Source organism: Natrix helvetica (genome assembly GCF_964273705.1).
Source record: "Natrix helvetica genome assembly, chromosome: 3".
NCBI classification, from domain to species: domain Eukaryota; kingdom Metazoa; phylum Chordata; class Lepidosauria; order Squamata; family Natricidae; genus Natrix; species Natrix helvetica.
This window is the reverse complement of record NC_138549.1, coordinates 113,654,855-113,668,265: the sequence shown is the minus strand read 5'-3', so window position 1 is coordinate 113,668,265 and position 13,411 is coordinate 113,654,855.

The following is a 13,411-nucleotide window of genomic DNA, read 5'->3' as shown; positions in this document are numbered from 1 at the left end:
CTGAATCAGCTGTAACATGCTGTCCCTACATTCCTGGGAGAGGAATACCTCTCCAATCACCGATCTATAATGGACCCTAGGTGTTGGAGCCTGGTAGAAGGGGCTAGTTGGTTCTTCTCAAGGTTGATCGAGAACCCCAGGGACCATAGTGTGTCGATGGTGAGACCCAGATCCTGCCTAGCAGTGTCTGGGGACCTGGCTAGGACAAGAATGTCATCCAGGTAACAGTGAAGTTGGACTGGGAAGGAATGAAGGTGGCCTGTGGCCACGGCCAACACCTTGGTGAAGGTCCTGGGAGCTGAGGCCAACCCAAAGGGGAGGGCTCTATATTGGAAGTGACTGCCCTCGTGGGAAAACCTGAGGAACCTATGATGTTCCGGGGTGATCCTGATTTGGAGATAGGCCTCCGTGAGGTCGATGGAGGCCAGGTAATCGCCATGTCTGATGCCTTTGAGGATGGATTTCAGGGAAGCCATCTTGAACCTATGGTAGACCACTCTGGAATTGAGCAGTTTAAGGTCCAAAATGGCCCTCCACCCTCCTGAACTCTTGGGAACCAGGAACAGTTCGAATAGAATCCAGAAGCCTTCTCCCCCTCTGGTACCATCTCTATAGCCCTGATGCCTAACAGGTGTTTGATGTCCTTAGCCTTAAGGGCCCGTTTAGCCAGGTCTCTGGAGAAGGCGAAGGTGCGGAATCTATTCGGGGGCTGTGAGCGGAACTCCAGCTGAAGCCCGAGCCTAACAGTCTGGAGGACCCACTCATCCAATGTGATACGATCCCAGGCATCCGCAAATAGGGTGAGGTGACCACCTATGGGGTGATCCATGATTGGATTACTTGAACCTGCAGAAGGGACGGCCGTCCCCTCCTCGAAAGGGTCGCTTGCTCTGCTGCTGGCCTCTGAATCTGTCCCTGGGGAACTGCCTGTCCCCCTGCCTGTGAAACCTGGGAACTGAGTACTTCTGATTCTGGGAGTCTGTGTCAGGTGGGCGGTAAGATGTTCTCCTTGGGTAAGATGCTGGCCGGTGATCTGACCTTCTGGTCATGGCTGGGAAGACCTTCTGCTTATTCCTGTACTCCACCAGGATGCGATCCAGTGAAGAACTGAACAGCTTGTCCCCGGTGTAGTCAGCTCCTGCCAGGTGCCACTTTGTACGAGACTCCACCTGCCAGTGACACAGCCACAGCAGGTGCCTGGATGCTACAGAGGATGACAAAGCTCGTGAGGCATACTTAACTGCATCCTCCTTTCTTCTTGCCGGCCTCGCCTGAAAAGCGTGTTGCCTCCGCGTTCCTGTGATCCCTGCCGCCGATCTGCGGCCCAACTGCCGGTGCACCGCCTGAACTGTCCCTCCCCAGATTATTGGCGGAGCTGGGGCCTTTGAAGCCTCTTCTGGCTTTGGTGGTGTCCTTCTGAGTGCTTACAGTGTCCGTAGGAGGCACGCCGGTCATGCGCTCACTCACGTGCTCCTAAGATGGCGGAGGACCAAGATGGCGGCCGCTGATCTGCGACCTGATCCCCTGAAACTCGGGAGCATTGGGGGATGATTCTGCTTGGTCCCTGGTCTTCCAATGGCCTCCTGGGCGCGTAGAGCCCTCTGAGGCGCACCACGCGGTGCGGGGCTTTCTACCCAATTACGCGACTGTCGGTCACCTGGGTTCACGCTAGCCAGTGGCGTGGCTTGGCTAGTGGCACTGAGCACAGCAAGGAGGGTTGAATCGATCCAAGGTAAGATCCTGTAAAGAATTCCTGCAGAAAAAGTCTTCGAAGTGAGGTAGAGTCAGGTAAAACATTCCTTCTGGGCCAGAGACTGAGGTTAATTGGGGAGGTCAGAGGAGAAATAGAGTTGTGGCCTTCAAGATTACCTCAGTCTCCAGGGCAAAATGGCTGTGTTAATACCCATGTGTGACTCCTCCCACGCCTCACTTCGGAGTCTACCAGGTTACAATACAATGCAATAGCAGAGTGTCCTTGACTTGACACATAATCAATCCACACTAAGCAGGTCATAACAGCAATATTTTTAAACCTTGCTGATGCTATTAGACAATCTGGTGGAGTTCTGTGTCCATTATCAGGCCTGCAGCCATCTTTTCTTTTGGATCTTTGGCCTGCCACACTTTCTATTATTCTACTATGCATTTTCTATTGTGGGAAAATGGAAGGGGTGATTGTATGGAGTAAGATGATATGTAACAAAAAATTTTCTAGAAAGCCAAGGTCATTCTTTGTCTTTGCACCTCTATACCTGACTGGAACTGGATGGAACTGCCAGCATGGCAGTGGAAGATTGGACCGTGTGATGGACGTGTGGGGGCAAGATCTTGAACTTTCAACTGGGTGGGAAAAACTGGGAAGCTTTCAGATTCAGGTTTTCTCAGATGTGCCAACATGGTTCTCTTAATAAATTGGAACTTTGAGGAATGCTTTGCCTTGGATTCTGATTTAATTTCGGATGCTATTTGGAACTCTGACAACCATCTTATTCCATACTTTTATTCTGTCTTCTGCTTGCCTTGCATTAAACCTTGGATTTTCTATCCCAATACTTGCATGCTCCCATAATCCCTCCAAGAAGCTGAGGAAAAACTTTTACCAGCTCTGCTCTCCGAGGTCAGTGTAGATGTTATGCCTTAAAGCTCTGAGATTTCATGTGCAAAGGAAGTGTTCTCGCATTCAGTTCTTCTTAATCCCTATAATACATCCTAGCTTGAGGAACACTGCCAATACAGGAGCTATCATTATGAGTGAGATCATATGGTATAACAGGATTAGGCACTGGATTAAGTATTACCAACTTGAAGACTCACATCACAATCCAAGTGAGTTGCCTTCTGACCATCTCATAGATTTAGTATGCATGATGAAGTAATGGAATGTGAAAAAAGCATGTATTCCGTCTTCATGTAAGAAGAATGCACTAATAGTGCAATTCAATAAGTGAACAAGAAAACTTAAATCTTACTAGTCCAAAGAAAAGATCCCATTTTCAGCTTGAGCTAAGCCGAGCAATCATATTTGTTACATTCAGTGAGTCTGACAGTATTTATTCTCCTACTAGATGTTTTATTAATGTTGTCACTTTTGACTCTTGGGAAGTTCTGTTTTAACTGCCTCCCTGTATGACTGCTACTGCTGCTGTCATCATGGGCTACAGGATTTCCCAGTAGAGGTCAGAGACATCTGTTTGAACTGCAAAACATTTTGTAAACTCCACAATGAATGTAAGCTACCCTGGAAAGCAGGGAAAGGGATGATCTGGGCAAGCTGAACTGCAGTCTAGGATGACAGATCCTGGAGAATTTTGTTTGGTCTGCACTTTCAAGTGAGTTGACCCAGTTTGTATTTCTGGGACTAATTGTCCTTTGAACTGTGGTGTGCAACTTCTACATACAAAATCTACATTCATGTATTCTAAAATGCCTTTTCTAGGAAGGATTGCATAGAATACATATTATAAAAAATACATATAAGAGGAAAGCTGAATTTAAGAAAGTATATTAAATGAACTTTGCTGCACTTTTTAATATTCTAAATAAAGCAGGGATTAGACAGATTAATTTAAGACTAGAAGTGTGCATGCAAGGCAGGGTGGTATTCACTTACCTTCCCTACCAGTTCACAAACGTCTGTGCATGCGTTCTGCCCTCCGCACATGCCCTTTGCCTTAAAAAAGGGCCTAAATGGGATGCCGTAGAGCCGGGGCGGGGCCACCTGCGATTTCCGCTACCGGTTCAGGCAAACCAGTCAGAACTGGCAGAATACCATCTGTGGTGCAAGGCTGACATATAGATTCACATATAGAGAGTTATACACACCGATGTTCTATAAACAGAACTACATCAGACACAAAACTTCCGAAGTGAATTTATTATTTCAATATTCAAAACCATGAATATGTCAAAGTAATTTGCAGTGAAACATAGAGTTCCAATTTAAAATTTCCAATTTAATCAACAATTTTAAAAGAACTGCTAATTCATGGTAAGTCTAATTCTTTCTTGAGGAATTTAAACATATTTTCACTACCGTCCTTCCAAAATGTTAACATTTTCTCTGCGTGTCCAATAAACAAATAAGTAAATTACAATCGTATCAACAAATATGACATTAAAGTTGATTCAATGAAAAAAATATATTAGGATAACATTAGATGCCCCAAAGAATGTTTTTGTAAGGATGGAGATCAAATTTTCTTTGCTAGAAAAGTAAAACATTTGAGGGGGTACTGGTCAATAGGATATGGTCATATGATCATTGGGTATCTTTTTCAGATACTGTATTAATGTATATAAACAGATTTAAGGGAAAATTTTAACAAGTTAAAGATGTTAATGTAACATGGAAATGTATGGCAAGGCTTCAGAATTTGACTGTTTAGCAAGTATTATTGTTATTGTTATATTGAGAAATGGGAAGTGTGGCATTATTTCAGATGTTAAAGAATGTTATTAGAAATCTGTGATCTATCTGGTTTAGAAAAGCCAATATTTTCTACTAACCAATGAACACAGCAATTTTGTTGCTCTGGCAGAGATTTTTATAATATTTTACAGTAATATTTTGTACTGTTCATATAATAAAAGTTTACTCATTAATAAACCAGTGATTATTGATAAATATAAAATAGATTCCCCCCGTTTTAGTTTCTGTATTTAGTTTGCTTGGGGTTGTTGCTTTTGTATTTCTTTTAGTTGAAATATTGTTTTGTTAATTATGTATGAACAGAATAAATAAGAAATATATTCTCAGCCACTCAACGGATTAATGTTCTGAATCTTCAATTAGTACTTTTATTATGTCACTCTGAAGTTGGCTGAGAAAGCACATCTATCAACAGGAACATATATCAACATGAATGAAGCCACGAGTTTTTAATCTATAGCTTGTTTTCAGTGGTTTCCAGTGGTTCAAAACAGTGTGCACATGCAATGCTTCATCGGCTCAAGGAAGGAGAACACCATCCAGCATTTTTGGTAATAAGCAGTCCGATTGTAAGTTATGTTCTGACTTAAATACGAATTTCAGATAAAGGCAGAGTTAGGCAATGGAGCCCATTTTTAACCCGAGGACTGCCTGTATAGGTTAGTCTGAATATTTAGTAAAGCATTCTGGCACATATATATATGTTTGTGAAAAGTATGAAGTAATTGCAGACTACAATACTCCCTTACTGTTGGCCTTTCATTTGGAAGTGTCCGTAGTTAAAAGTAAGTATCCTTGTCCAGTTGTGTCTGACTCTAGGGCATCTCCAATTCTAGGCTGAGGGAGCCAGCATTGTCTGAAGACATTTTCCATGGTCATGTGGCCAGCATGGCTATACACCAAACATGCATGGAATGTTAACGTTAATATTAATCTACTTGCATTTGCATCTTTCAAACTGCTAGGTGAATAGAACTCCGACCCACCTAGCAGTCCTGCTGTAGTTATGCACACTATAGTTCCAGACACATGGAAAACGCATATGTAGAACATTTGCAAAAACCCTTCAGATTTCTTCCCAGAGCATAGCTAGCATAAGCAATGTATATTTGGGGTCTTATTTGGGATGGGGGAGGATGCAGCAGCAAGCACCCCCTTGCATATGCAATCAAAAATGCTGTTTGATCCATTTTTCTTTCCTAACTGCAGAAATAACCACAGTTATTTTTGGCTATTAATTGCCAAGAATTTGGCAGAAGAGGAAGTTTTCTTTGGAGGATTGTTGCAGAGAATTATAAATCTTCAGGAAGCTCTTCCTCTTTCTCTGACAAAGCATTCTGTAGTTTATTGCTGGTGTTGTTCAGTCAGAACCACCCATGCTGAATCTTCAGGTTTTAATTGTTGTCTTCATACTATGTCTTATCTATTTCATGTTTTTTTCCCTGAATCACTGAATCACTTCTCCCTGAATCTTTGCTGAAATGTTCCTAATAGGGATTTATGACCTTTTGTTATTGTTGCTGTTCTATATATATTGTTGCTTGTTTAACTTTTGAATTGTATACAATTCAAATTATAGAATTGTATGTAGAACTGTAACTTCTTTATCTATACATTTATATTATGTTTTTCTTTTTCTTTTCTCTATCTTCTTTTTTCTTTGGTTCTTTTTCTTTTCTTTCTTTCTTTCCTTTCAACATTTACTGTAGTTTTTCTCTGAGTACATTTCTTATTATAGATGCACTTTAAAAACAAATAAAAACATTTTTTTTAAAAAAGAAAGAAGAGGCAGGACTCCAGGATAGCTTGCACAACTACTTCTGAGCTGACACAAGTAGAAACCAACAAATTATAAGACATCATGTAATTATAGATGTAGTGAAACCTGGCTTTGAGTTACAGGAGTGAAGAGGCAAATCAACATTTTGTCAATGGTGTGTAGAAAGAGTCCCAGAAGAGATTCATCCTAGATTTTCATAGTATTTATCTGATAGTTAGGCAGCATGTGCTTTAGTCTGGCAAGATTCCTGTCTACAGGAAAACAGCAATAAAGAAACTACTTTGAGCAATTCATCATATTGTTCTTGGTTCCAAGTGCCTGACAATAAATAATGTTTGAATGTATGAGATAGCAGAAGAAACAAATCAGTTCATATCTCTGGACTGAATTTAACAGTGATTAATAACAATGTGATACAATATATTTACAACAAGTTAATGCTATCTTAGAAGCTATAATCTCTATGCTATTTTGAAATCTCTGATTTATTCATCTGAGTAATATTCTTTTATTGTTTTTTCATGATGTCTCCTGTACTTGTTTATGTGATTTATTTAAAATGCTCAATAAAACAAACAAACAAAAATCTATATCTATATACAATTTTCCTGCAGAAATTGTAACCTATTATATTTTTCTGAGAAAATTGTATTTTTCTTTTCTGAATTATTGGCTTTGTGTTTATGTATAGATTTGCCTTTGGGAAGCAAAAGTTGAGGGAATGTATTTCTCCTAAAACATGATAACAAAATTGAAATGAGTTTACATGAGAAAAAGAAAGAGAAACATAGCTCATGTAATACAGAGCTGCAAGTCAATTTGATGAACCAGTCTCCAAAAGTGGTGTGACTAATCTGTTAATTCAGCTCTTCCTAAACTTCTGAAAGTTGAATCCCACTTTAGGAAAATGAAAACAATCATGCTTTCTGGTGCCCTGCCTTGTGTCATCAGGACATCTTTTCAAAAATCAGCAGAGCAAATAGGAAAGGCTGTTTAGATCTTTGTTAATATCACACTTTTGTTTTTGAATGCACAATAAGGAGAAATCGAATACTGGAGTCCAATCTTCCTCAACAGCAGTGGTTTTGGAGCTAAACTTCTTGAATTTCTAGTCAACATAGTCATTGACTTCAAATTCTGGCTAGCACCTCTACAGTGCTCAGATTGGAGAATGATTGCATACTAAGAACCCAGTCTCCTTCCACCACTGTATGGCTTCAAGAGGCCTCAGATGATTACATAGGTGTTAGAGGCGTCCAACCCTCCATATTCCTGTTCCCCAGCACTCAAGCACTGGGGATGAATATTGTGAGACTGAAAGCCTATGCCTATGGACCTCAGAAGCTGAATAAGGAAACTGTGGGTCTTGGGAATGGGTCAATGAAGTGTTGTTGTTGTAAGCTGAGAAGTCATGTCCAACCCATCATGACCCCATGGAGAATGTTCCTCCAGGCCTTCCTGTCCTCTACCATCCTCTGGAGTCCATTTAAGCTCACGCCTACTGCTTCAGTGACTCCATCCAGCCACCTTACTCTCTGCCATCCCCTTCTTCAATGAAATAGGCCTATGTTTATTGCATGGGCACATTTTTGCAAATACAGTCTTTATATAGCCAAGCAGTTCTTGGCAGTCCTTGTTATAAGTCTTCTTTGTTTTTTTTCTTAAAAACAAAAACACACTTCTCCCTCAGTCTTCAGCACACAGGACTTGGACAGAAAGATAGCAAGTTCAAGAGAATAAATTCTTTATATATTCCAATATATACTACTACTGCTGATATGTACTTCCTGAATTAATGTGCAAATTGAAATGTAGTCCTGCTTCTGACTGTGCACTTAACTTGACATTTGGCTCAAAAAGATGAAGAAATGTGGGCATTTTGAGATATCTATCTGGATATCTATCTAGAACATGTGTATAAATGTGCATATTTTGTGAGGAAACACATTTAAAAAATCATTATTACAAACCTATTCAATTTTGAGTTCTCTCTGTCTATATCTCTCTCTTTGTGGAACAATAAATAGATGCAGACAAAACATACAGTGATCCCAGGGTTAAATTCATGAAAAACTGATCTGGTGAAGATACATTGCAATCTGTTATGTCTAGAAAGTTGTGAATTTACTGGCAGCAGCTATCAAAAATGTCCAAGCTTGTGCTGAGGAAGCACCACTGGTTCTGTATCTGGAGTGAAGCTTGTAGCTGTCTGTACATGACATTGTCATCATCAATCCGCTCTGTACTTAGGAGGTTCTTTTGATCAAGAGTATTATTATTGTGTTGACTGCTGTTTTCTCTCCCTTGTGTTCATGCATGCACCAATGCATACACACTCCTCTCATTGCCACTCAGCAGGCTCAATCCACTCTTCAACTGCCACTCAGTGGAGACAGCCAGCAATAACAGCACCAATTATAAAGCGGGCATGATTTTATTTCAGGTCTGTCCAGTCTCTTCTACCAACATGGGAATATTTCTGTGGTTTTGCATACTTAGGCCTTCTACCCATGTTTGAAAGACGAGATACAGAAAACAAGATACGCCTCCTGAACAGGGGTTGGTTCCTGCCAGTTCTAACCTCTTCTATAGGAGAGGTTCCACAAATCTACAGTGGTGTTTAGAACTGGTTCAAGCTCCCTCCCCCCACCCATCCGCACATTATCAAGATGAAGAGCGAGAGCAAGAATTCTGGGAGTTGAAGTCCACAAGTCTTAAAGCTATAAAGTTTGAACACTCCTGGATATTTTTTTCTAAACGGTTAGGGGTGCAAAGGTCTTGTAACTTGACAGCTTTAAGACTTGCGTGCTTCAATGCCAGAGTTCCTGAGCCAACATTTTGGTTGCTAAGCAAGAGCGTTGTTAAGTAAGTTTCACCACATTTTACAAGTTGGCCACGCCCACACAGCCACATGGCTGGCAAGCCACTGCCACCCGGTCACATGGCCGGCAAGCCACTCCCACAAAGCAGGCAACACCTACAGAAGAGATTCTAAAAAAATTTGAAACCCACCACTCCTCCTGAACCACACATGTAGGACAAATCCAGTATTGCACTTGTGTTTTTTATGTTCTGAGGCAACAAGGCAACAAGAGAAAACTGACAGGAACAGAACAACCCAAATCCTGTCTGACAGCTATTTATACGGATAGCTGTCAGATGGGGAACCAATAGAATAGCAGTAATTCTCCCTGGCCTGCGCATCTGGACCAATCAGAGGTGCTTGAAACAGCGCCATCTGCTGGTTGACGCGCTTGGAACACAACAGTGTTTTTGCAGATTTATTTTTTAAATAAAGACATTTTTAAGACCCCCCTCCCCCCAAGATTGGCAAATAGAAGGAAGCACTAAAAACAGAGTGACATGGAGTGGATTTTAAAAAGGAAATACACACAACCTATCTCTGTATTTCCTTTCAATTCTAAAACATTATCTTACATTTAGAATAACTGAAAAAAGTGTCACTAGACGCCTAGTGTTTGTAGCTGAGTGGTAAGGAATTTAAGGAATTTATCTTCCATGTATATGTGTAGTATATCCATATATAAACCATTATTAACTGTATAAAAGCTCTGTGTGCTATGTGCTCTGTTTTGCTCCTAAGTTTACCTCATAATAATAATCACGCTGCCAAAACTCTGACAAAAAGCTACCAATTTGAAGTTTTCGGTTATATTTTCTCAAGCTCCAATGTGGAAAATAATTGTGTAGTACCTGAGTCAAAGTGGGAAAATTGTGTAGTACCTGAGTCAAAGTGGGAAGATTCTGAGTGAACAGGCTGTAAATCAGGGGTGTCCAAACTTGGGAACTTTAAGACTTGTGGACTTCAACTCCCAGAATTCCCCAGCCAGCATGGCTGGCTGGGGAATTCTGGGACTTGAAGTCCACAAGTCTTAAAGTTCCCAAGTTTGGACACCCCTGCTGTAAATGATAAAGCAACATCCAGAGGTGCAACCCACTCAGGGGCCACATTTCTGGCACAACATCTTCTATCCAGGGCTTAGAACACCTTCTGTTCCATGTCAAATCCCGGATTTGTCCTTTCCTCAGCGAGGCCTTTATAAAATGAAAGACATTTCGAAACCCCTTTTGCCTTGGTTGCTTAGAATGAAACGTTCAACTTCACACCAAACGAACCAACCAGCCTTGCCTCTGAAGGAATCCATTGGCAAGGCTGCCCTCATTCTTGAGAAGAGCACATGATAAGGCTTTTGTGTGTGTGCGTGTGTGTGTGTGTGTGTGTGTGTGCCGGAAAACAGGAAATCTGGAGGCCTGCTGATATTTTGAAAGAGGTCCAAGAGTAACAAAAACGTAACTCTCTGTGGTAGTCTTGCCTCCTTGTGTTTCTCAACCAGGGTGGCTGAATGTGTTTCAGACCTATCAGAAAATTTGCTACAAATGCACAAATATTAATCTACAGCTATTTCCTTTGCTTTCTTAAACATGAATGAAGATGTTTGTCTCTCCCCCCCCCGCCCCGCTTTATAAATTGCTCTTGGTCAGAGGGGGCATGTTCCGTCTCAAAGTTTGACTGCCAGGATCAAACAAAAAAAGCCTTGTGAACTTAAAGGAGAAACAAATAAATAGCTATTACCGGGTGGGGGATGGAGAGGTGGACCTTGTCTCTGTCAACAATATTGACTTTGTTCACTTGGGGGTGGTGGGGGAAGAGGAGGAGAGGGGAAGATTCTGCTCAATGTGCAAAACAAAACAAAACGAAAAAAAAAGCCCTTCTTATTTGGAAGGTGGAATGAAAAAAGACAGAGGTTACAGGAAATGGTAGACATTTTTTGTTGAATTAAACCATTAGGAGTGACCCAAAACCAAAGAGAAAGAAAGGAAACAACTGGATACATTTAGGTCACAAGCACCAGCCAAATGGTGAGCTGCAACCAATTATCATAAATGAATGTTTCTCTTTTATTCATGACCACCGTGCCTGCTCCCATGATGCTCTCTGCCGTTTTGTGAAAACAGATGAAGCTATTTTATTTTCTTCTTACAATATTAGCTAATGCCATTGAGCAAATGTTAACACATGTTGCGTTTAATAAGGGCAAAAAAATTAATCACTGCAAAAGCCTCTAAAAATAAGAAAAGAAGGGGGAGGGAACAAGCTAGGAAGGACGAAGAAAGAAAAAAAGAAAGAAGGAAGGAAGGAAAGAAGGAAGGAAAGAAAGCTGGGGCCGCTGTTGCTGGCTTTATATAGACGGATATATGTTTATGCAGGATTATGTAACTTAGCTAATGGCTAGAATTATGACATTAGTCATGCATTTTACATTAAAAGAGTCCTCAAACATGTTTGTGCAAACTGTAATTACACCCCCTTGCTCTGCTTATAATGCTTTGCCACACACTAAAAGCAAAATTATGCTTCCCCTCTCTGTGTGGACAAGAGACAGAAGACCATTTTTCTCTAAACCTGCAAAAGAATCAATAGCTTCAATCCAGATTTAGTCATACTTTGATTTCAGTGAATTATTTTCAGCAAAGGAAAACCCAAATCCAACCCTATACAATTAGGAGATTTATGAAGCAATTCATAATGAGTTTTCAATTAGGTTCCACTTGACTCTGATGAATTTTCAATTTCCAAAATTTGGCAGTGAATTTCGATATGAAAAAGTGCTTTAGGGCAATATTTGACTGAACTGGAAATGCTTAGTTTTATTTAGCGCTCAGTGTTTTGGATGTTTTACATGATATAATAGTTTTAATCTAGCAATCTAGTGTAACTTTAAGCCTTTGGACTTTATAGAGATTATAATTATGCAGATATGTTGGGGCTATCACTTGTTAGGCCTTTGGGGAATTAGAGCTTCATCGCATTGGGAGACAAAGCTATGCCATTATGATGTGTAAGCTGTAACAGGGACGTGCGGTCAGAGGAGGCAGGGGAGGCAGAGCCTCACCTCTCTTCATGAAATAATAGTATATAATATAATATAATATAATATAATATAATATAATATAATATAATATAATATAATATAATATAATATAATATAATATAATATTATATTATATTATATTATATTATATTATATTATATTATATTATATTATATTATATACATAATTATAATTATAATATTATATACATCCGTCCGCCCGCGCCCGGGAGCTGCGGAGGCAGAAATGTTGTTGGCGCTCCCGGATGACGAAGCCGGATGACGAAGCCATGAAAGCGACTGGGTGGCTTCGTCATCCGGGAGCACCGACAACATTTCTGCCTCCGCAGCTCCCAGTGCGGCTGGACAGATGTAGCCAGAGCGACGCCGAGGCAGTTCGGGCGGACGAAAGAGCGAGCGAGCGAGCGATGGAAGATCAGGCTGCCTGATCCTCGGTCGCTCGCCTGCCGGAGTGCCTCGGCGCCACTCTGGCTACCTCCATCTGTCCGCGCCCGCGAGCTGTGGAGGCAGAAATGTTGTCGGCGCTCCCTGATGACGAAGCCACGAAAGCGACTGGGGGAAGGTTCTCGTCGTTCCCCAGTCGCTTTCGAGGACTGCGGAGCGCGAGCTGGCGGAGCACGCTCAGGAAGGCGGGGAATGGGATCACGTGTGCTGGAGGCTGAGGCAGCCTCCGCCTCCAGCACACGTGGTCCCATTCCCCGCCTTCCTGATGATGTCACCAGCCTCACCAGCCATGAACCTCACCGCACGTCACTGAGCTGTAGTGTGCTTGGATTTTTTTTTTACACTGATACTTGTTTGATTTCTTTCCATATATAACTATATAAAATATCCTTCCATATCATATAGTGTCAGATTGGCAAAAATGAAAGCCCAATTCAATGTGTTGATGGGAATGTGTCCTGCAATATTAATTTTTTGAGGCTATGGATCTCAATTAAGTGAACAGGGTCCTTTATGATCTCACTTCTGCCACTCGTGGACTTGAACCCTATCCATCTGATTGGTACAGGGAAGACAAGGCAACGATCGATGCTGAAATACTTTGATCTTGCAAATTTAGATAAGTACCACAGTCTTCAACTTTTACTTTTTGAGAATGGCTAAATGACCCTGGGGAAAAAAGGATTATCTGTATTCTTGACAGTCATGTTTCAGACCTAGGCATGGGCTATAAATTGCATTGATCACTCTCATGAATGATCTGAGATGGTTTTTAGATAAGTATTTAGATGCAGGGGTGTCAAACTGGTGGCTCACGGACCGGATGCGCCACGCACAGGCCACA